The sequence below is a fragment of the Scyliorhinus torazame genome, chromosome 7, assembly GCF_047496885.1.
Source record: "Scyliorhinus torazame isolate Kashiwa2021f chromosome 7, sScyTor2.1, whole genome shotgun sequence".
Classification (NCBI taxonomy): Eukaryota; Metazoa; Chordata; class Chondrichthyes; order Carcharhiniformes; family Scyliorhinidae; genus Scyliorhinus; species Scyliorhinus torazame.
Window position 1 is genome coordinate 304,928,739 of NC_092713.1, and position 24,864 is coordinate 304,953,602.

General features: G+C 48.6%; 1 protein-coding gene across 1 annotated transcript in view; it reads left to right on the plus strand.

Moving 5' to 3' along the window:
- The first annotated feature begins 5,823 nt into the window (after positions 1-5,823).
- The window catches only part of canx (calnexin), an 86,546-nt gene continuing 67,505 nt past the window's right edge, over positions 5,824-24,864 (plus strand). The window contains 1 exon segment of the mRNA XM_072512690.1: positions 5,824-5,883. The gene's annotated coding sequence lies outside the window, so the exon portion shown is untranslated.

The following is a 24,864-nucleotide window of genomic DNA, read 5'->3' on the forward strand; positions in this document are numbered from 1 at the left end:
CCCTTCTACTCCTTACAACTCTGTACGGATCCAGACCTACAGTGCTGTTGTTTTCCCCTCCAGCGCTCAAAAGTTCAAAAAAGTCGGGGGAAAAGGTCTAAAAGTCCGACCAGAGCGGGAGCCACCAAATGCGCGACTTACTCCCTCATAGCCGCCCGGAAGACCCCTGCTACCTTTCTTAAACAGCGGTACCACATTAGCTATTCTCCAATCCTCTGGGATCTCACCTGTAGCCAATGAGGATACAAAGATGTCAGTGAAGGCCCCAGCAATTTCCTCCCTTGCTTCCCTCAGTATTCTGGGATAAATCCCATCTGGCCCAGGAGACGTATCTACCTTAATATCTTTTAAAAGACCCAATACCTCCTCCCATATGTCCGATGTTGATTTACTATCCAACAGCCGCACCCAAACCAAATTCTTCAATTCCTGTCTAACGTTATCATAATTTGCCTTTTCCCAGTTTAGCACCCTAACATGAGGATTACCCTCATCCCTGCCCAAAAGTACTCTAAAATTTACGGAATTGTGGTCACTACTCCCAAAATGTCCCCCTACTGAAACCTCAACCACCTATTGGCTCATTCATCAATACCAGATCCAGTACTGCCCTTTCCCTGGTTGGACTATCTACATATTGCATCAAGAATGCTTCCTGGATACACCTTATAAACTCTGCCCCATCCAAGCCCCTAGCACTAAGTGAGTTCCAGTCAATATAGGGGAAATTAAAATCCCCCACCACAACAACCCTGTTACTTTTGCACTTATCCAAAATCTCTCTACCTATCTGCTCCTCTATCTCTCACTGGCAGCTGGGGGGGGCTGTAATAAATAAAGGGGCTGGTTTAACACAGGGCTAAAGAGCTGGCTTTTAAAGCAGACCAGGGCAGGCCAGCAGCACGGTTCAATTCCCGTACCAGCCTCCCCGAACAGGTGCCGGAATAGGGGCTTTTCACAGTAACTTTGTTTGAAGCCTACTCGTGACAATAAGCGAGTTTCATTTCATTTCAAATGCACAACATCGTGATTGCCCCTTCCTGTTCCTGAGCTCTACCCAGATTGCCTCATTGTATGAGCCCTCCAAGGTGTCCTCCCGCAGTATGGCTATAATATTCTCCTTAACTAGTAATGCTACTCCCCCACCTCTTTTACAACCCCCTCTATCTCTCCAACGTTCAGCTGCCAATCCTGCCCTTCCTTTAACTATGTTTCTGTGATAGCCACAACATCGTAATTCCACGTACTAATAAGTGCTTTAAGTTCATCTGCCTTACCCATTATACTTCTGGCATTGAAACAAATACACTTCAAACCACTGCGTTTAAGCAGACGGTGATGTTGTTCTCTTATTTTTGTTCTCTATTTCCCCTTCTGGTTCCCACCCCCTGCCATACTAGATTAAATCATCCCGATCCTTAAATTGAGCAGGGGAAGAAGGGAATTCCAGTCACAACATAGAACACTCTGCTAGCTTTGGACAACAGAACTCAGACTTTGTGGTACCCGAGAGTTGAGGTGGGACTTGGTTTGATTGGTCGGCTAGTGGCCCTATACTGCCCAGTAACAGGTGGTGATTGGATCTTGCCTGAGTGGGATGATTTCCAGAGACCTGAGGAAAACAGAGTTGACACACAGAGGCAAGGACCTGCTGTCTCTTCCTCCCCCTCATGTTTTCTGCAGAAAAACTGCATAATTGTACACAGAATCTGCATGAATCTACAGTGAACACTTTGAACCGAAAAGCTGGACCAAAGAAACAACCAACTGAAACAAAGATTCTTGGCCGGGATTCTCCTCTCCGGGGACTAAGTCCCCACGCCGGCAGGAAAACTGGTGCCAATGACTCCGGCGTCAATGGGTCCCCAAGGTGAGGAATTCTCACCTGTCTAGGGGGTTAGGTGGACGCCGGAGGGGTTGGCGCCGCTCCAGCCAGCGACGAAGGGACGGCGCGAGTCCACGCATGCGCAGAACGGCCGTCGTGATCTCGTGCATGCGCAGACCTGCCGGCGGATTTTGCCGCATGCGCGGGGGGGGGTTCTCTCCTCCGCACCGGCCATAGCGGAGCCCAAAGGGGCCGGCGCGGAAGGAAGAAGTGCCCCCACGGAACAAGCCCGCCCGCAGATCAGTGGGCACTGATCGCGGGCCAGGTCACCGTGGGGGCCCCTCCAGGGTCGGATCCCTCGCGGCCCCCCGAGGACCGCCCCCGCCGACCTACCTGCCAGGTCCCACCGTGTGGGACCATATGTAACACACTCCATTGGGGCTGGCCAAAAATGGACGGCCGCTAGGCCCATCGGGGCCCAGAGAATCACCGGGGGGGGGGGCGCTGCCAACAGCCCCGACCAGCATGGCGGGAATCCCGCCCCCACCTGGAAAACAGCACCAGAGAATACGGCAGCCGGCGTTGGGGCGGGATTCGCACCGCCTCCCGGGGATTCTCCGACCCGGCGGGGGTCAGACAATCCTGCCCCAGATCTTTTACTTTCATCATCATGTTTTAGACCCCTCTCCTCCCCTCTGTGTTCGTATGTCTTGTGTGTGTAGCGGGTAGACGGGTTTAAGTGGGGGATTGGGAATTAGATCATAGTTAACCAGTTGTATTTGCTGCATATTTCATTCTAGTTCTTGTTATAAATAAACAGTAATTGTGTTTAAATTTACAAACCTGATGCTTGTAATTATTGGGCAGCCAAGGGCCAAAGACTTCGGTTATTTGTCAAGGAATTATTGGTGAACTCTATTGTGTTGTGCCTCCGGGTCAGGTAGGACTGGAATTAGCCACACCCTAGCCCAGGATGTTGTAATAGGAAGATCATCCGAAGTTCATCAAATGATGTAGCCAAATCCATAACTATTTTAATGGACACGTTGCTGCGCAAACTCTCTTCCTGGAGAGGAATTTGGTTTTCCCTCCAGAGAGTTAATTGAAAGCTTTAGTGAATGGGAAGATTATATCCCAGTTCCCATGTATAAAGTACAAGTGGAGTGTGATATGTTATCAGGTCCAGTAGTTATTGGAGTGGTTAAGAAGTTACCAGTAGATGGAGTAGACTTACATTTGGGGCGTCCTCTGGAGGGCTGAGACCTCGAGGCCTTGGCCTACTTTTGGGTGACACTGGTGTTGCCGTGTCACCCTGTTCTTCCCATTGCCCTGAGATGCTCCGGTATCAGGAAGGAGGATTCAGAAGGGCTGATCATTCCCAGGGTCTCCTGGAAGACCCCCGGTTGTGCTCCAGCAAATCCTCTTCCCTCCAGGTGCTTGTGGGCCCCTGGGTTTCTCCATGGGATGGAGGAGCAGCTGGAGTGAACTCCAGAAGCCTGAACTTAATGTGGCACTGCCAGTCCTGGAAGCCCGCCATTGTCTGAACCATGCAAGTGGAGCCCTCAGCCATGGTCCTCAGGGACTGAGCTATGTTTCAGAGTTCTCCTGTCATGGATCTGGCCTCCAGGAGTCGGAATCTTCAGCTTGGGCATACTATTGCCCGTCTTCTCTCGCTCATGGCAGTTGTGAGCAAGCTTATCCTGCAGGAACACAAATGGGGATGATGTGAGCTGGCCATTTGGTGGGTCAGATACCAATGATACCTGGCATGTGTGGGCACTGCGCATAAGCAGGGAGAGATTTGAAGAGAAGTGCCGGGGGTATGAGGAACCTTATTGGAGGTTGGATACTGGGGCCCTGCAAGGTGTCAGCATGTGGGGTTGGGGTGACGGCAAAGTGGAGTGCAGAGACGAGACAAGGAGCACTTATCCTGGCAGAACATAAGAACTAAGCGAGGACTAGGCCACCTGGCTCCTCGAGTCTGCCCTGCCATTCAATAAGATCAAGGCTGATCTTTTTGTACGAAGTCTTACAACACCAGGTTAAAGTCCAACAGGTTTGTTTCGATGTCACTAGCTTTCGGAGCGCTGCTCCTTCCTCAGGTGAATGCAGAGGTCTGTTCCAGAAACACATATATAGACAAATTCAAAGATGCCAAACAATGCTAGGAATGCGAGCATTAGCAGGTGATTAAATCTTTACAGATCCAGAGATGGGGTAACCCCAGGTTAAAGAGGTGTGAATTGTCTCAAGCCAGGACAGTTGGTAGGATTTTGCAGGCCAGATGGTGGGGGATGAATGTAATGCGACATGAATCGAACAGGGCTGTTCTGGGGAAGTGGTGTTGGTGGGTCTCCTACCAGCACAAGGGTATATTGTTGACTGTATCTTCTCCATAACATCCAGCATACAGGTGAGAGCCCCCTCCGTGAATCATGGAGCAGGCTTCCTCGCTGCCATGCTCCTGGATTGAACGCTAGCAGGTGCGCTGGAGCTGATTAAATGCAGCGGCCCTTCATTAATTGCTCGGATGACCCGCGGGACGGGAAATCAGATGATTCCCGCCTCAGGCGTGGGGTTTTTCATGTGGGGAGCAATTTATTTCTTCTAAGTCCCTGAAAATTGTGATCCATGCTGACTATCCCTGATTAATCATTGCCCCACAATCACCCCTCCTCCACAATCACCCCTCCTCCACAATCACCCCTCCCCACAATCACCCCTCCCCCACAATCACCCCTCCCCCACAATCACCCCTCCCCCACAATCACCCCTCCCCCACAATCACCCCTCCTCCACAATCACCCCTCCCCCACAATCACCCCTCCCCCACAATCACCCCTCCTCCACAATCACCCCTCCTCCAGTCACCTCTCCCCACAACCACCCCTCCCCCACAACCACCCCTCCCCCACAATCACCCCTCCTCCACAATCACCCCTCCTCCACAATCACCCCTCCTCCAGTCACCTCTCCCCACAACCACCCCTCCCCCACAACCACCCCTCCCCCACAATCACCCCTCCTCCACAATCACCCCTCCTCCACAATCACCCCTCCCCCACAATCACCCCTCCTCCACAGTCACCCCTCCCCCACAATCACCCCTCCTCCACAATCACCCCTCCTCCACAATCACCCCTCCTCCACAATCACCCCTCCTCCACAATCACCCCTCCCCCACAGTCACCCCTCCCCCACAGTCACCCCTCCCCCACAGTCACCCCTCCCCCACAGTCACCCCTCCTCCACAATCACCCCTCCTCCACAATCACCCCTCCTCCACAATCACCCCTCCTCCAGTCACCCCTCCCCCACAATCACCCCTCCCCCACAATCACCCCTCCCCCACAATCACCCCTCCCCCACAATCACCCCTCCCCCACAATCACCCCTCCTCCACAATCACCCCTCCCCCACAATCACCCCTCCCCCACAATCACCCCTCCTCCACAATCACCCCTCCTCCACAATCACCCCTCCCCCACAATCACCCCTCCTCCACAATCACCCCACATCCACAGTCACCCCTCCCCCACAGTCACCCCTCCCCCACAATCACCCCTCCCCCACAATCACCCCTCCCCCACAATCACCCCTCCCCCACAATCACCCCTCCCCCACAATCACCCCTCCTCCACAATCACCCCTCCTCCACAATCACCCCTCCCCCACAGTCACCCCTCCCCCACAATCACCCCTCCCCCACAATCACCCCTCCCACCCCTGCCCCTCCCCTACTCTTCCCCACAATCGCCCCACCACGCGCGCGCGCGGCTCAGGGCCACATGCTCTACCGGGCACCTGCCCCGTCCCCAGCCCAATCAACGCCCACTTCCTCGTCTGGGCTCCTCCAATCGGCAGGCTCCACGAGGGAAACCGGCGCGACGTTCCGGGTGAGGTCACTGGAGTGACGGGGCGCCCGGCCAATGGGAGAGCGGGGCGGGCGCGGCATGGGCCAATGGGAGGGAGTGGGCGGCCGCTGCTTGGTATGGGGGGTGGGGGGAGAGGGAGGTGTCACGTGCGCGGCGCAGTTCCCGGGCGCTGAGGAGCGGAGCGTGAGTAACAATTTGTGGGGAACAATCAGTCGATACTTTGTGACCCTTTCCCCCCTTTGTCAGGGCGGCGGCCGGAAACCATGTTGCAGTTTGGGGGGAATTCACGGGATTGAAAATTGATACATCATTGCTACCCCCCCCCCCCCCCCCCAATGTGGCCAGACTGAGCGTGGCGCCGCCGGCAATGTGGCTGCAATGATGCGCGGCGATTTATTGTCCCGATCTCCCCCCCCCCCCCCCCAACACACATTTCTGCACCTCCCGCTGCAGAATGTGTTAGGCCTCCCTGATAATCCAGCTCGGGTAGGGGTGTGTGCAGGGTGAAGGGTTTATCCGCTTGGCTACTCCAGCTCTTGGGCCTACATCTTCTGGCCACCTATTCTGTTTTTCATGTGACTGTCCTTGCTTCCACCCAATATGCAGAATCACGACACCTCGGGGCCTTCAGTTCACTTCAGAGGTGTCTGACTTTTTTTTATACATACCGCGGTTAGTATTGAGGTTAAGGGTACAGTTTATTTAGATTGAAGCTTCAATATAACATTTCTTGGTTTCCCTTTCCTGCAGCAGTTGTCTTGTCCTGAGGTGTTTTTTTTCTCTACCACTTTGAGGCATGTGGCCGGTAGTATTTTCTGGAAGCAATTGTCATCGTCCCTTTCAGTCTGTAGAGCAAGTTTAATTGCGTGTCATTGAATGAATTCAGCATTACAAATGTGCTATTTCTGTAACCAGAAAGGAAGAATATAGTCCATGAGAATCTCAGGAGGCAGTCCCAACATGCGGCAAATGAAGCAGATTTGAAGTGTAGTCAATTGAAATGTGGAAGGCAAATTGTGTACAGCAAACAAAGAAATATTGATCAGAATTTCTCTTAAGGTGATGTTGGTTTAGACCAGGATACCTGGGGTATTTCCTCAAAATAGTGCTGTGGGACCTTTTACATCCCTACCTGGGATAGCAGGCAGGGTCTGTGTTTAAAATCCCTCTTGAAAGGTGGCACCTTCAACAGTGCACGCATTATGCTCATGTCTCTGTGGTGTGGGGCTTCAACCCTTAAATGAGTAGTGAGTGATAGTCACTGAGCCACAGCTGCTATCCAGGAAACAACACGTCTCTAAGTGTGGAAAAGGTGCTGGTAGTGTATAGCAAAAATCCAGTTCGAATATTTCCATATGTGGCTGATGCATGTTATGTGATAACACTCTGAAGCCTGGGCGATGTTTTGCTGCATTAAGGGCTCCGCATGAAACAAGTTGCTCCATGAACATGGACCTCGGTGCCCTGGAATCTCCTGGAAACAGGAAAAAGAGGCAGTTGGATGGGGAAAAAAATGGAAAATCAATTTCTGATCAAATCTAGTCCACAATCATGTCTTACTGTTTACTTGATGTTCAACTGTTGCGCATGATGTGATCTTAGCCCCAGCAAAACTGGATCTGTTCTCTTTGAGGGAAGTAGTGAATCAACAGTTGATGCCCAAGCCATCATTTTGTTATGACCGACATTGGTAATTAGTGGCAAGCTATCATCTGTTGGGTTGCTGAATTACTATCGAACATGAGACAGTAATTGCCGGCAGACGGGGATCGAGTCTGTTATGTATTTGAATTTCAGAGGACGGAGCTGTTTCAGCATGACTATTTTTTTTGGAACTGGTTGTAAGGAGCAAATGGGAGATAAATTAACTGATATTGGGACTAAAATGGTGACTCGATACATTGACTCAGCTTGTATTCCTCCTTAGTGAGGTGCTTAAGATGATTAAACAATTTGAGAAAGAGATGCCATTTCCTTTGGTGGGTTGTCAGGGGCAGCCCAGAACAAGGATGTGTATGTATAACCTTTACAATTAGGGCCAGGCTTTCGGGGGTGAAGTCAGGAAGCACTTCTTCACACGCAGGGAATTGGAAATTTGTCACCCCTTCCCAACAAGTTGTTGAGGCTAAAGGTCAACTGAAAATTTAAAAAAACTCAGATTGATTTTTGTTTCATTCTTAAAGGTGTCAGTGAATTGAGGAAGTAAGCTGGGTAGATGGAATTAAAATATAGCTCAGTCATGATCTAATAGAATAGTAGCATAGGCACGAGGTGGTGGGAGGGAGGGGAATGAATGGTCACCCCTCTTTCTCCCCGTGTTTGCGTGGGTTTCACCCCCACAACCCAAAGATGTGCAGGCTAGGTGGATTGGCTGCGCTAAATTGCCCCTTAATTGGATAAAATTAATTGGGTACTTTTTTTTTTTTAAATTTTTTTTTTTTAAAATTTGCCAGTTGAGACGTTAAAAGTGAAGTCCAGTTTCCTCCTGTTTAGAACATAGAACGATACAGCGCAGTACAGGCCCTTTGGCCCACAATGTTGCACCGAAACAAAAGCCATCTAACCTACACTATGCCATTATCATCCATATGTTTATCCAATAAATTTTAAATGCCCTCAATGTTGGCGAGTTCACTACTGTAGCAGGTAGGGCATTCCACGGCCTCACTACTCTTTGCGTAAAGAACCTACCTCTAACCTCTGTCCTATATCTATTACCCCTCAGTTTAAAGCTATGTCCCCTCGTGCCAGCCATTTCCATCCGCGGGAGAAGGCTCTCACTGTCCACCCTATCTAACCCCCTGATCATTTTGTATGCCTCTATTAAGTCTCCTCTTAACCTTCTCTCCAACGAAAACAACCTCAAGTCCATCAGCCTTTCCTCATAAGATTTTCCCTCCATACCAGGCAACATCCTGGTAAATCTCCTCTGCACCCGCTCCAAAGCCTCCACGTCCTTCCTATAATGCGGTGACCAGAACTGTACGCAATACTCCAAATGCGGCCGTACCAGAGTTCTGTACAGCTGCAACATGACCTCCTGACTCCGGAACTCAATCCCTCTACCAATAAAGGCCAACACTCCATAGGCCTTCTTCACAACCGTATCAACCTGGGTGGCAACTTTCAGGGATCTATGTACATGGACACCTAGATCCCTCTGCTCATCCACACTTTCAAGAACTTTACCATTAGCCAAATATTCCGCATTCCTGTTATTCCTTCCAAAGTGAATCACCTCACACTTCTCTACATTAAACTCCATTTGCCACCTCTCAGCCCAGCTCTGCAGCTTATCTATATCCCTCTGTAACCTGCTACATCCTTCCACACTATCGACAACACCACCGACTTTAGTATCGTCTGCAAATTTACTCACCCACCCTTCTGCGCCTTCCTCTAGGTCATTGATAAAAATGACAAACAGCAGCGGCCCCAGAACAGATCCTTGTGGTACTCCACTTGCGACTGTACTCCATTCTGAACATTTCCCATCAACCACCACCCTCTGTCTTCTTTCAGCTAGCCAATTTCTGATCCACATCTCTAAATCACCCTCAATCCCCTCAATGTTTAGTGGATGTTTCAGTCACGGCTCGGTGGGTGGCACTTTCAACTCTAATTCAGTCCTACTTCAGAGACTTGAGACCATAGTCCAGGCTGACACCTCCAGTGCTGTGTGTGGGGGGAGTGCATTTTACCACGTAGAGGGCAGTAGTTCAAGAAGGCAGCTCACCACCTCCAGGGCAATGAGAGATGGCCAGTGAGTGCTGGCCTAGCATCCCATAAGTGGATTAAAAAACACACTGGAGGAGGTCCTGTCTTTCAGATGAGATGCTAAACCTGAGGCCCTGTCTGCTCCCTCAGGTGGACATCAAGATCTCGCAACAGTATTTTGAAGAGCAGGAGAGTTCTCCCTGCTGTCCTGGGTCAATTTATCTGTGAACCAACATCATTAAAACAGTTTATCTGGTTTTACCGCATTGCTGTTTGTGGCAGTTTGCTGTTTGCAAATAGGTTGCCACATTTCCTACATTACAATAGTACCTAATAGGCTGTAACTCATTGTGGAAAGTCCAGAATCTGTGATGCCGTTTTCTTTTACAAACGTTAGATAGATGAGATTCTGAACCTCTTGTCATCGTCAGCAATCACATTGCAGCGGTGACTGACCACTAGGGAACGGACTCTGGCTGCATTGGCATTTCCCAGCGCAGAAACAGGCCATTCAGCCCAACTGGGCAACACCGGTGTTTGTTCCACAGGAAGCACACAGCACCTGTCCTGATCTCGGCCTGAACAACAGAGGGCCAACGCGATTAGATCTGGGATAAGCTGTGAGGAGAAAGCAACGTGTTCCTATTTCGGGTCACTATTCCCGGCTGAGTGGCAATAATTATTAAGTTGTCAGATGCCCTCCCTGCTGTGCTGAGGAAATGTGTCCCCGCAACAGTTTTGTGTCTGGAAGAGGGCAGAAAGCAGGCATTAATTGCCAAATACACTGGTGAGGCTTCTGAATTGGTTATACCAGCTGCTGTATCTGGAATGCAGGGTAAAGACTGTATCTGTGGAATGGGATCTTAGTCCCTGTTGATGTAATGCTGATATTCTTGGACTTTGTAACAAAACCTTTACTTGACCTTGGGTAGTGATGGGCAACCTAGTCTGGTGAGTTGGCTGCATGAGTCTCCCTCCTTCATCTGGGCAGGCCACAAGATTGAAATCGGGCTTGTTCGCTTACCATGACCCCATGACTAAGATATTAAACACATTTAATACCCTCTGAATATTTCATAACTAGTTAGAAAAAATGCTGAATCATTCGTATAGAACTGTCATCAACCTCAAACGGGGGAGGTGGTGGCGTCGTGGTACTGTTGCTGGACTAGTAGTCCAGAGACCCAGGATAATGATCTGAGACCCCGGTTCAAATCCCTTCATGGCCGGTGGTAGAATTTAAACTCCATATCTGGAATTAAATGTCCAGTGATGACCATGAAACCATTGTCATAAAACCCATCTGGTTCACTAATGTCCTTTAGGGAAGGAAATCTGCCGTCCTTACTAGGTTGACGTGTGACTCCAGACCCATAGCAATGTGCTTGACTCGTAAATGCCCTCTGAAATGGCCTAGCAAGCCACTGAGTTGTATTCAACCGCTACAAAAACACAATGAATGAAACCGTCCGGACAACCTGGCATTGAGCCAGAAACAGGAAACAACAACGGCAAACCCAGCCCGTAGGACCCTGCAAAGTCCTCTTTATTAACATCTGGGGGCTTGTGCCAAGAACCAACTCTTGGACTACTTAAGCAAAGCATGATATAATCATACTTTATGGACAATGTCCCAGGCACCATTTTCACCATTCCTGGATATGTCCTGTCTCACCGCAGGACTGACCCAGCAGAGGTGGCGGCACAGTGGTATACAGTCGGGAGGGAGTTGCTCTGGGAGTCCTCAACATCGACTCTGGGCCCCATGAAGACTCAGCTTCAGGTTAAACATGGGCAAGAAAACCTCCTGCTGATTACCATGGCCACCACCAGTTGATGAATCAGTACTCCTCCATGTTGAGGAGGAAGCACTGAGGGTGGCAAGGACACAGAGTATGCTCTGGGTGGGGGACATCAATGTTCATCACCAAGAGTAGCTGGGTAGTATCACCACAGACCGAGCTGGCCGGGCCCTAAAGGACAGAGCTGCTCGACTGGGACTGCAGCAGGTGGTGAGAGAACCAACAAGAGGGAAAAACATACTTGACCTCAACCTCCCCAATCTGCCTGCTGCACATGCACCTGTCCATGACAGTATCGGTAGAAGGGGCGGCAAGGTGGCACAGTGGTTAGCACTGCTGCCTCACAGCACCAGGGACCTGGGTTCAATTCTGGCCTCGGGTGACTCTCTGTGCGGAGTCTGCACTTTCTCCCCGTGTCTGTGTGGGTTTCCTCTGGGTGCGCCGGTTTCCTCCCACAGTCCAAAGATGTGCATGTTGGGTGGATTGGCCATGCTAAAGTGCCCCTTAGGATGGGTTTGCAGGAATGGGGCAGGGGATTGTGCCCAGGTAGGGTGCTCTTTCGAAGGGTCGGTGCAGACTCGTTGGCCCAAATGGCCTCTTGCACTGTAGGGATTCTATGAAGTGACCGCCGCAGAGTCCTTGAGGAGACCAGTCCTGTCTTCACAATGAGGATACCCTCCATGTTGTGTGGCACCACCACTGTGCTAAATGGGATAGACTTTGAACAGATCTAGCGACTCAAGACTGGGCCTCCAGGAGGCGCTGTGGGCCATCAGCAGCAGAATTGTTTTCCACCACAATCTGTAACCTCATGGCCCGGCATATCCCCCACTCCCCCATTACCACCCAGCCAGGGGATCAGCCCTGGTTCAACAAAGAGTTCAGGCGAGCATGCCAGGAACAACATCAGGCAAACCGAAAAATGAGGTGTCAACCTGATAAAGCTGCAACACCGGACGACTTGTGGGCCAAACAGCATACGCAACAAGTAATAGACAGAGCTAAGTGATCCACAACGGACTCATTAGATATGAGCACTGCACTGCTGCCTGAATGGTGGTGGACAATTAAACAACTCACTGGAGGAGCAGGCTCTAGAACTATCCCCCTCAATGATGGAGGAGCTCAGCACGTATATGCAAAGGCTGAGGCATTCGCAGCAATTTTCAGCCAGAAGTGCCGAGTGGGTGATCCATCTCGGTCTCCTCTGGAGGTCCCCAGCATCACAGATGTCTGTCTTCAACCAATACGATTCACTCCACGTGATATCAAGAAACGGCTGAAGACACTGGACACTGCTAAGACTATGGACCCTGAAATTATTCCGCCAATAGTACTGAAGACATGTGCTCCAGAACCTGCCACACCCTTAGCCAAGCTGTTCCAGTACACCTACTACACTGGCATCTACCTGGCAATGTGGAAATTTGCCCAGGTGTGTTTTGTACACAAGAAACACGACAAATCCAACCCAGCCAATTACCACCATATCTGTCTACACTCCATCATCGGCAAAGTGATGGAAGTAGTTGTCAACAGTGCTGTCAAGCAGCACTTACTCGGTAATAACCTGCCCATGGACGCTCAGTTTGGTTCCACCAGGGTTACTCAGCTCCTGACCTCATTGCAGTCTTGGTTCAAGCATGGACTAAAGAGCTGAATGCCAGAGGTGAGGTGAGGGTGACTGCCCTCGACATCAAGGCAGCATTTGACCGAGTGTGGCATCAAGGAGCCCGAGCTAAACTGGAGTTGATGGGAATCGGCGGGTGGGGGGAATCCTCTGCTGGTTGGAGTCATACCTGGCACAAAGGAATATGGTTGTGGTGTTTGGAGGTCAATCATCTCGGCTCCAGGACATCACTGCAGGAGTTCCTCAGTGTAGTGTCCTAGGCCCAACCTGCTTCATCAATGACCTGCCTTCCATCAAGAATGGAGATGTTTGCGGATGAAATACCCAGACTTGGGCTGACAAGTTACTTTTGCGCCACACAAGTGCCAGGCAATTGCCATCTCTTGCAAGAGAGGATCTAACTATTTTCCCTTGACAGTCAATGGCATTACCATCGCTGAATCCCCCACAATCAACATTCTGGGGATTACCATTAATCAGGAACTGGACTAGCCATTATTAATATGGTGGCTATAAGAGCAGGGCAAAGACTAGGAATCCTGCAGCGAGTAACTCACCACCTGACCCTGCAAAGCCTGTCCACCATCTACAAGGCACATGTCAGGAGTGTAATGGATTACTCCACACTTGCCTGGATGAGTACAGCTCCAACAACACTCAAGAAGCTCGACACCATCCAAGACAAAGCGGCCCGCTTGATTGCTCCCCCTTCCACAAACTCTCCTCCACTGACGAACAGTGGCAGCCGTGTGTACCATCTACAAGATGCACTGCAGGATCTCCCCAAGTTTCCTTAGACAGCACCTTCCAAACCCATGGCCACAACCATCTAGAAGGACAAGGGCAGCAGATACCTGGGAGCATCACCATCTGGAGGTTCCCCTCCAAGCCACTCGCCACCCTGATTGGAAATATATCACCGTCCCTTCACTGTCACTGGGGCAAAATCCTGGAACTCTAACAGCACAGTGGGTGTACCTACACCTCCAGGACTGCAGCGGTTCAAGAAGGCAACTCACTACCACCCACGTAAAGCAACGAGAAGTGAAGTATCGCTTAGTCTGTGTGGACGGAAAATCCGTGGAATGTGACACCCCGCGCCGGGTCAACGGTCAACAAAATGTCTCGTGGGCTGTTTGCAGCTCCCGGATTGCAGGTTGTCCACCACAGAACTAGGAGCAATTTCACCAGGCGCTCGTTCAAAACGGGCTGGCCCCAGTTATGATTTGCTGCTATTATTCTGAAAGTGAGCCATACTTTATTGTCTAGAATTTACACTTTTTATTGCACAATTTTACTCCCATCAGTTTCAGTATTACTGTTGTTGCAACGCAACTTATTTCCCAGATGTGGAATTTCTCATTCGCCGCTTGCATGTCTTGCAACTGATGATAGCTCTCAGCCACTTTGTTTATAAACGATCATTTTCAAAACCAGGATCGCGAGCCGCAGGTCGGTGTTTTTGGGGGGGGGGGGGGGGGGGGGGGTTGTCACAGGGCCATGCATCGTGGCATTCCTGATCGCGGGAAGAAGTGCCCGACGGCGCTGGCAGAATGCTGGTTGTTGCGCGCATGCGTGGCCCGTCAGCAGCGCGCAGGCCTGGAGCCCTGCAGGGCAGAATGCCTCCTGTTGACGTCAACACTCTGACCCAGTGGGCGGTGCAGTGGTTAGCATTGCTGCCCCACGGCGCCGAGGACCCGGGTTCGATCCTGATCCCAGGTCACTGTCCGTGTGGAGTTTGCACATTCTCCCTGTATGGGTCCCACCCTCACAACCCAAAGGTGTGCAGGGCAGGTCGATTGGCCATGCTAAATTGCCCCTTTTAATGGAGAAAAAAAAGAATTGGGGTAATCTTATGAAAAACACGCTGACCCAGGAGCAGATTTTTGTTTTCATTCGCTGGAGCCTTTCTGCCTGGAGCAACGGCAGAGAGCAGGTCACGCGCCCCGAACATTGACATCACGTGTTCTGGGCACGAGAGAGATCCCTCCATTTTGCAGCTGCCAGCAGTGCTGGTGTGAGCTCCAGGGCCTCTGGTGAACAGCCCATGAAGAAGAAGCTGAAAACGGGGACAAAGCAGCACAAAGATGATTACTTGAGGTATGGGTTTAAGAATTTTGCCACTGCAAATCAGGAAGCAAAATTCACATGTGATGTATGCAGGGAAGCACTGGCAAATGAAAGTTTAAAAACCTCAGACATTTGAAGACTGTAAGTATGACGAGTCTGAGAACAAACATCTTGGTTTTTTTTTTAACAGCGCAGGACGCCATTCGGCCCATTGCGTTTGTACTGGAATTTTGTAGGTGCTTTGCAATTAGTTCCACTCATCTGCTTCCCTGTAGCCCTGCAAACCCTTACTTTGAGTATTCGTCTAATTCCAGACACTGGATGTGACGGTCGGTAGTGGAGTGCCCGGATCTAAAAGTATTTAGCAAGAGAACCAGAAATGAATTGAGTTTTACTTTAGTGCGGTGAGTTGCTGTAATTTTGAATGCAGTGCATGAAAGAATGGTGGAAGTGGATTCATTGTAACTTTCAAAAGAGAATTGGGTAAATACTTATTAGGGGTAATGGAGTGCTATTGAGAGAGTGCCAGGAGAATGGGATTAATTAATTTGCTCTTTCAAGGAGGCAGCAGAGGCACAATGGGGCTCGGCGGCTGCCATTGTGCTGTGCAGGGTTATTCTAAACACAGGTCTATATGTTCTCTTTATTTAGCCAGACTGTCCAAAATAGGTGTGATGGAAGCTGGCCTTGCTTGAGCAATTTCTGACATCCCCCTGCAATATTGCTGCTAATCTCCACTTTGGAATTATGCTCATCATCCCAAGATATGCATTTATGCAGCGTCTTTCACAATTATTGGACATCATGAAGTGCTTTACAGCCAATGAAGTATTTTGAATGTGTTATCACTAATGTAGGAAATGGTGCAGGCAATCTGTGCACAGCATTGTGACAATGCGAGATATTTTTGAGGGGTTGATTTGAGGAATAAATATTGGCCAGGGCACTGGGGATAACTCTCCTGTTCCTCTTCAAAATGGTGCCATGGAATCTTTTACATCCACCTGAGAGGGAAAACAGGGCCTCGTGTTTAAATACAGCAAGGCAGCACCACTGGCAGGGCAGCGCTCCCTCAGTACTGTACTGTGAGCTTTAACCTTGATTTTTGTGCTCAAGTTTCTGGAACAAAGAAAAGTGCAGCACAGGAACAGGCCCTCCAAGCCCATGCCGACCATGCTGCCCGACTAAACTACAATTACACTTCCTGGGTCCGTATCCCTCTATTCCCATCCTATTCATGTATTTGTCAAGATGCCCCTAAATGTCACTATTGCCCTGCTTCCACCACCCCCTCCGGTAGCGGGTTCCAGGCACCCACTACCCTCTGTGTTTATAAAAAAAAAAAAAAAAATTAAAAAATTAAAACTTGCCTCGTGCATCTACTCTAAACCTTGTTCCTCGCACCTTAAACCTATGCCCCCTAGCAATTGACCCCTCTACCCTGGGGAAAAGCCTCTGACTATCCACTCTGTCCATGCCCTTCATAATTTTGTAGACCTCTATCAGGTCGCCCCTCAACCTCCGTCGTTCCAGCGAGAACAAACTGAGCTCCTCATAGCTAATGCCCTCCATACCAGGCAACATCCTGGTAAATCTCTTCTGCACCCTCTAAAGCCTCCACATCCTTCTGGTAGTGTGGCGACCAGAATTGAACACTATACTCCAAGTGTGGCCTAACTAAGGTTCTATACAGCTGCAACATGACTTGCCAATTCTTATACTCAATGCCCCGGCCAATGAAGGCAAGCATGCTGTATGCCTTCTTGACTACCTTCTCTACTTGTGTTGCCCCTTTCAATGACCTGTGGACCTGTACACCTAGATCTCTCTGACTTTCAATACTCTTGAGGGTTCTACCATTCACTGTATATTCCCTACCTGCATTAGACCTTTCAAAATGCATTACCTCACATTTGTCTGGATTAAACTCCATCTGCCATCTCTCTGCCCAAGTCTCCAAACGATCTAAATCCTGCTGTATCCTCTGACAGTCCTCATCGCTATCCGCAATTCCACCAACCTTTGTGTCGTCTGCAAACTTGCTAATCAGACCAGTTACATTTTCCTCCAAATCATTTATATATACTACGAACAGCAAAGGTCCCAGTACTGATCCCTGCGGAGCACCACTAGTCACAGCCCTCCAATTAGAAAAGCACCCTTCCATTGCTACTCTCTACCTTCTATGACCTAGCCAGTTCTGTATCCACCTTGCCAGCTCACCCCTGATCCCGTGTGACTTCACCTTCATACCAGTCTACCATGAGGGACCTTGTCAAAGGCCTTACTGAAGTCCATATAGACAACATCCACTGCCCTACATGCATCAATCATCTTTGTGACCTCTTTGAAAACCTCTATCAAGTTAGTGAGACACGACCTCCCCTTCACAAAACCATGCTGCCTCTCACTAATATGTCCATTTGCTTCCAAATGGGAGTAGATCCTGTCTCAAAGAATTCTCTCCAGTAATTTCCCTGCCACTGACGTAAGGCTCACCGGCCTGTAGCTCCTTGAGACTTGGAGTGAGACTTGAACACACAACCTTCATTTTCAGAGGCGTGAGTGTCACTGACTTGACCGTAGCTGGCACCTTTTAAAATGCCCTTCAGAGGAGGAAAATGGCCAGGAAAGCTGGCATGAAGAGACCTACTAATCAGCCACGTGCAGTTTGGTAGGATGAATGTTCTTGCCGGTGAGCACGTTAATAATAGACTGTTTTGCAACTGAAGCTGATGTGGTCTAGACAAAAAAGGGAGGGGTGTTTAGAAGGAGGATTTATCTTCCTCCTCATCTGCAACTTTATTTTCAAGTTTCCAGCACTTGGAGCTGAGTTCCAGGGTAGTGACATTGGGAGGTGTGTCCCAGGGCTAAATCTTTTGTTCATTGTTTTCACTGGGTGGTCTGAACAAGATACACCCAGAGCTGGGAGATATACCCGAGGTTTCTCTCCACATGCAATGTTTTTCAGTGCTTGCCGGTAATTTTGCTTTCTGTGCTTCTGAAGGTGAGGAATGCTAATTCTAGGAAATGGGGTCTGAAGTGGAAAGAGACCCAGGATCTCTCTCTCGCTCTTTCTCTATAGCACCTGTGAGACTAGAGAACCAACCCGAGAGGAAAATCCTACTTGATATTGTCCTTCCCAATCTACTGTCATAGATTCATCTGCCCATGACCGGACTGGTAGGAGTAGCTACCACACAGTCCTTGTGGAGACAAAGTCCTGTCTTCACATTGAGGATACCCTCTAGTGTGTTGTGTGGCAGTAACGCTGGGTTAAATAAGCTAGATACGCAAGGGTGGTTTACAGACCAAACTGCAGTGATAATGGGAATAGCATTAGACAGGAAATCAGAGATGCATGTGTTAAAGGAACATCTGTGATTATGGGTGAGTTTAATCTGCATATAGAGTGGGTGGGTCAAATTAGTCACAGTACAATAGAGGAGGAATTTCTGGAGTGTAGACCAGATGGATTTCTGGACCAATGCATTAAGGAACCAACAAGGGAACAGGCCACCATGGACTGGGTATTGTGCAATGAGAAAGGATGAGTTGGTAACCTAGTTGTGAGGGAACCCTTGGATATGAGTGACCATAATATAATAGAATTCTTTAGCATGGTGGATAGTAAGGTAGTTGACTCCTTAAGACCTAGGGTTCTGAGCCTCAATAAAGGTTGAATGATGGTCTGAGCTGGCTATGATGGACTGGGAAACATTACTGAAAGGAAGGGCAATGGGCAGGCAACGGCAGGCATTCAAGGAACGAATGGGTGAACTCCAAATGTTGTTTGTTCCTATTTGGCACAAGAGTAAAAAGGGAACTGTGGCCAAACCATGGCTTACAAAGGGAATTAGAGGTAGTATTAGATTCAAAGAAGAGGCAGACAAGTTAGCAAGAAAAAGCAATAGACCTGAGGATTGGGAAAATGTTTAAAATTCAGCAAAGGCGGACCAAGGGATTGATTTAAGAAGGGGAAAATACAATCTGAAAGTAGGTTAGCACGGGACATAAAAACTGACTAAACATTTCTGTAGGTCTGTGAAGAGAAAAAGATTGATTAAAAACGAATGTAGACCCCTTACAGTCAGAAACGGTGGAATTTATAAGAGGGAACAAAGAAATGGCTGAGGAATTAAATTCATGCTTTGCTTCTGTCTTCACAAAGGAAGATATGAATAATGTACCAGAGATTGAGAAGCACCAGTTTTGGTGAGGAGCTGAAGGAAATGAATATTAGTAGAGAAATGGTTTTAGGGAAATTAATGGAATTGACGGTGGATAAGTCTCCAGGGTCTGATGATCTTCATCTCAGAGAAATTAAGGAAGTAGCATTGGAAATAGCTCCATTGGTGGTCATTTTCCATAATTCTTTGGACGACGGAATGATTCCGGCAGATTGGAGGGTAGCTAGCATTACCCCATTATTCAAAATGGGAGGCAGAGAGAAAATGGGGAACTATAGGCCAGTGAGCCTAACGCCGGTAGTAGGGAAGTTGCTGGAGTCCATTATCAAGGATTTCATAGCACACCATTTGGAAAGCAGTAGTATAATCAGACAAAGTCAGCGTGGATTTATGAAAGGGAAATCATGCTTGATAAAACGTTTAGAATTCTTTTAAGATATAACTAGTAGAGTTGACCAGGGAGACCCGATGGATGCGGTTTATTAAGGCTTTTGACAAGGTCTCACATAGCGGATTACTATGTAAAGTTAAAGCGAGTGGGATTGTGGGTAGTGTCTTGAGGTGAATAGAAAGCTGGCTAGTAGACCTGTAGCAAAAAGTAGGAATAAATAGGATTTTCCGATTGGCAGGCAATGACTAGTGGGGTCACCGCAGCGATCTGTACTAAAGCCGCAGCTGTTCACATTATAGATTAATGATTTAGAAGAGGGAACTAAATGTAGTATTTCTAAATTTGCAGATGACAAAGTTGGGTGGGAGTGTGAACTGTGAGGGGGATGCAGAGATGCTTCAGCAGGATTTGGACAGGCTGAGTGAGTGGGCATATGCATGGCAGATGCAGTATAATATGGATAAAATAGAGGTTATCCGCTCTAGTAGCAAAAATAGGAAGGCAGGTTATTATTTGAATGGGTGTAAATTGAGAGAGGCGGATACTCAGCTAGACCTTGGTGTCCTCGTGCATCAGTCGCTGAAAGTAAGAGCACAGGTACAGCAGGTAGGAAAGAAGGCAAATGATACGTTGGCCTTCATAGTGAGAGGATTTGAGTGTAGGAATAGTGATGTTTTACTATGGGGCATTGGTGAGGCCACACCTGGAGTATTGTGTGCAGTTTTGGTGTCCTTATTTGAGGAAGGATGTTGTTGCTATGGAGCGAAGGTTTACCAATCTGATTCCTGGGGTGGCAGGAGTGTCATATGAGAGAATAAATCGGTTAGGATTATATTCATTGGAGTTTAGGAGAGTGAGAGGGGACCTCATAGAATTTCTTCACCCAGAGAGTGATGAATCTGGAATTCACTATCACAGAAAGTAGCTGAGGCGAAAACATTGTGTGATTTCAAGAAGGAATTAGATATTGCTCTTGGGGTTAAAGGGATCAAGGGATATGGGAGGAAGGCGGGATCAGGGTATTGAACTCTATGATCAAGCATGATCATAACGAACGGCGGAGCAGGCTCGATGGGCCGAATGGCAGAGCAGGCTCCATGGGCCGAATGGCCTCCGTCGGCTTCTATTTTCTATGTATGTTTCTATCTAGCTCGACTGCTAGATCGTATGCATATACGGTATTGTATTCCACCACAATCTACCGCATATATTACCATATCCCTTGCTCAGCCTTTCCCATTAAGCCGGAAGAGCGACTCAAGTGCAGGAGCAGCACCAAGCAAAGCTTAAAAATGAAGTGTCAACCTGGTGAATCTACAACACTGGACTGTGTGTGCCAATCAACAGAACAGCATGCCATTGACAGCTAAGCAACCACAGAATTGACAGATCATGTCAAAGGTCTGCAGTCCTGCCACATCCAGTTGTGAAGTGTGATGGAAATTAAACAATTCTAACTGGAGGAGGAGGCACCACAAATACCCCCATCCTCAATGATGACACAATTCTGCATGTGCTTGGATAAGGCTGAAGCGTTTGCAACAACCTTCAACCAGAAGTGCCAAACGGACCATCCATTTTGCCACCCTCCTTAAGTCACCAGTTTTCAGCTAATTTGATTCCCTTCTCATAATATCAAGAACTAACAGATGTATTAGACTGCGCCCTGGCAAGAGTAGTGAGGACATGTGCTCTAGATAGCTGTGCCTCTTGCTCAGCTATTCCAGTACATTGCATCTACCCAATGATGTGGAAAATAGTCCAGGCACATTCTGTTCACGCACAAAAAGACAAATCCAATCTGGCCAATTAATGGTGCATTAGTGATCGACAGGGTGATGGAATGGGTCATCAACAATGCTATCAAGCAGCATTTGCTCAGCAATAACCTGCTCCAGTCCTCATGCCCTAAGCTGAAGTCCAGAGATGACAGTAACTGCCCTTGACATTGAGGAACCTTGGTAATATTGAAGTGATTAGGAATTGAGGGGGACGGGGGGGACTCCACTTGCTGGAATTACATCTAGCAGAGAGGAAGATGGTAGTGGTTGTTGAAGGCCAATGATTTCGGCCTCGAGACACCACTGCAGTGGAGAGAGAGAGAGAGGGCGGGAGACACCACTGCAGGAATCCCTTCAGCTACTTCATCAATTACCTTTGCTCCATCAAATGGCATGCATAGTCCAGGGATGTTTGGTTTCAAAATGAACAATACAGCTCCTCAGATACTGAAGCATACAGCAAGACCTGGACAATATTCAGGCTTGGGCTGATGAATAGCAAATTACATTCTTGTCACAATGCCAGGGAATGAACCATCTCCAGCTAAAGGAAATCTAACCATCTGTCCTCGACATTCAATGACATTACTGTTGCTGAATCCTAGTATCAACACCCTGAGGGATTGAACAGACACTGAATGTACTGACCATGGGGTCAGATCAGTGGGAATTCTGTGCAGGGTAACGTTCCTCTTCAATCCCAAGAACCTTTTGACCATCCACATGAGATGACATGAGTGTGAGACTACAGTCCACTCGTCTGGATGAGTACAATTCCAACAAAGGTTTGGCACCATCCAGGACAAGGCAGCGCACTTCATTGGAACCCAACACAGCAAGGTTTCTCCTTCAACAGCACCTTCCAAACCTCTGCCAACTAAAAGGACAAGGACAACAGGTGCATGGAACACCACTACCTGGAAGTTCCTCTCCAAGTCACTCACCATCCTGATTTGGAAATCTATCGCCGTTCCTCCACTGTCGCTGGGTCAAAATCCTGGAACCCCTTCTCTAACAGCACTGTGGGTGTACCTACACCACATGGACTGCAACAGTTCAAGAAGGCAGCTCACCATCACCTTAAAGGGCACTTGGGAATGGGCAATAAAAATGCTGCCCAGCTAGTGACACCAACATCCCGTCAAAGAGCAGAAACACATCCACCACCAGCGCACTGCCAGCCGTGTGTACTGTTAAAGGCTACACTTCAACTTGTTAAGACTTCAACTTGCAAAACGTTTGAACGAAAAGCAGCAGATGGATGGGAACACCGCCACTTTCAAGTTACCCTTCCAATTGAACAGCAAGTTGAATTGGAACTATACCACTGTTCTTTCACTGTCGCCGAGTTTAAAATCCTGAAACTTGCTAACAGCACTTAACGGTGTAGCTTTACCACCAAGTGAGCGGCAGCGATTCAAGAAGGTGACTCACCATCACTTTCTCGAGGGGAATTGGGGGATGGGCAATAAATCCTGGCCTGATTGGTGAGTTGAAAAAAAGCCTTGGGTGAGAGTTACAGAAAATCCTGATTTGTATGTCTATGGCACTTTTCACAATCTCTCCCTCAGTGATTTATGCCAAACAAGTGCTTTTGAAGTGTAGTCATGTTGTAATGCAGAAAAGTTGGCAAACGGTTTGTTTGGAGACCACACAAGCACCAATGTTAAATTACTAAATAATCTGTTTTAAGCTTTTGTCAGGTTTAGGGATAAATATAGGTCCAGGGTGCTGGCTGGAACTGCCCCCACTCATAGGGCCTTGGGATTGTTTGCATCCTTCTGGGAGGGCAGGTGGGCCTTGGTATAATGTCACGTCAGACAGGTGGCTCCTCCAGTTCCCCCCCCCCCACACACACACACACACACACACACACACACACACCCACACAATCATCTTTGTTGGCCATCTTGTGCTGTGTGCCCATAATTATTTCACAAAGACCTGTTTCGGGCAGTAGGCTAGTCTACCCGAGGTCCACAGAAGATGGTCCCAACACCTAACTGGAGGAGGAGGCTCCATGGATTTCTTAATGATGGGAGGGTACAGCACATCCGTGCAGAAGTAAGACTTGCCAGAAGTGCTGAGTGGAACACAGGATAAAGGAATTAGGAGCAGAAATGGGCGATTCAGCCCCTCAAGCCTACTCTGCCATTCAATCAGATCAATGCTGATTTTGTCCTGGTCTCAAATCCACCTCCCTACCTGTTCCCCATATTTCTTTAACCCGTTTTAAAAATCAGAAATATATCTATTTCTTGAAACCATTTAATGACTCAGACTTGTGGGGCAGTGAGTTCCACAAATTCCACTGCCCTGTGCGAGAAGTAGTTCCTCCTCATCTCAGTTTTAAACTACCACCTCTCAACCTTTATCTGCGATCTCCATTTCGGCCTCCTCCAGAGGTCCCCATCACAGATGCCAGTCTTCGGCCAATTTGATTCACTCCAGGTGATATGATGTGGCTGAACACCGTGGATACGACAAAGGCTGTGGGCCCTGATAACATTCTGGCGGTAGAACTGAAGGCTTCTGCTCCAGAGCTTGGCTAAGGGCATGGCTGCTTCTGGAGAAAACATTTTCCATGCTATTGATGGAATGTTGTCAGCTTTCTTTGGGGAGAAGAGTTTTGGATTTCCATTCCAGCTTGGTCAGATCCTCTGGATTGAGAGAACTTGCTTCCGCTCTGGTTTAATGGGTCCTGAGATGGTCAATAAGTCCGATGTATGATCTTCAACCTCTATCACATGTGGAGCAGATGATGCTTAAAAGGTTTGGTAGACTAGTTGTTTGGAGGTTTGCGCAGTCACTCCATGTCTCCATATCTGCACCTTCCTGACAAAAATCTCCTCTGGTGCCTTCCCATATAAACCTTCATTTCTGTGTTCCGTCTTGGGCCATAGATTCTCATGCGCTGGTGGGGCGCTTGACTTCTTAGATGATTTGCAGACATCTCTCAAGCATTTCTCCTGTCCCTGGGGAATCTCCTCCGATAGACTTCCAATGGAGTTGTTGCTTTGGGTGTCTCTGGCATACGAGGACCTGTCCTTTCCAGTAGAGCTATTTTTGAGTGATTTGCTCGTTGATGCTGGGCAGCTTGGCTTGGGAGATGAGTTGCTGTTGGATCGCTTTTTGCCATCAGCTTTGGAGAATCTTGCAACGGCTCCACTGGTGTTACATCTCCAGTGCTTTGAGGTGCCTGACCCAAGTCTCTGGAGTGCGTAAGAACATGGGGATCACCTGTAAACCATGAGCCTAGTGTCTGGTTTGAGTTCCTGATCCTCAAATAATAATTTCCTCAGTTGGCTGAAAGGCTGAGCTGGTATATTGGAGGCAATGAGGATTCCTGCTGCCCTAAAGTGTGATGAGGTGCATCATAACACCACCCTGAATGGCTTGGCTCTATTTGAAAGATTCTGCCCCTCCTGGAAGAGAGAAAATAGTTTCTCTATCTGCCCTGTCAAATCAATTAATAGTCCTGAATGCTGTACATTAGATGGGATTCCAGCCCTCCAGGAATAAAGGCCAACGTTCCACTGCCAACAGCTGTAGCACTGCTGCCTCACAGCGCCAGGGACCCGGG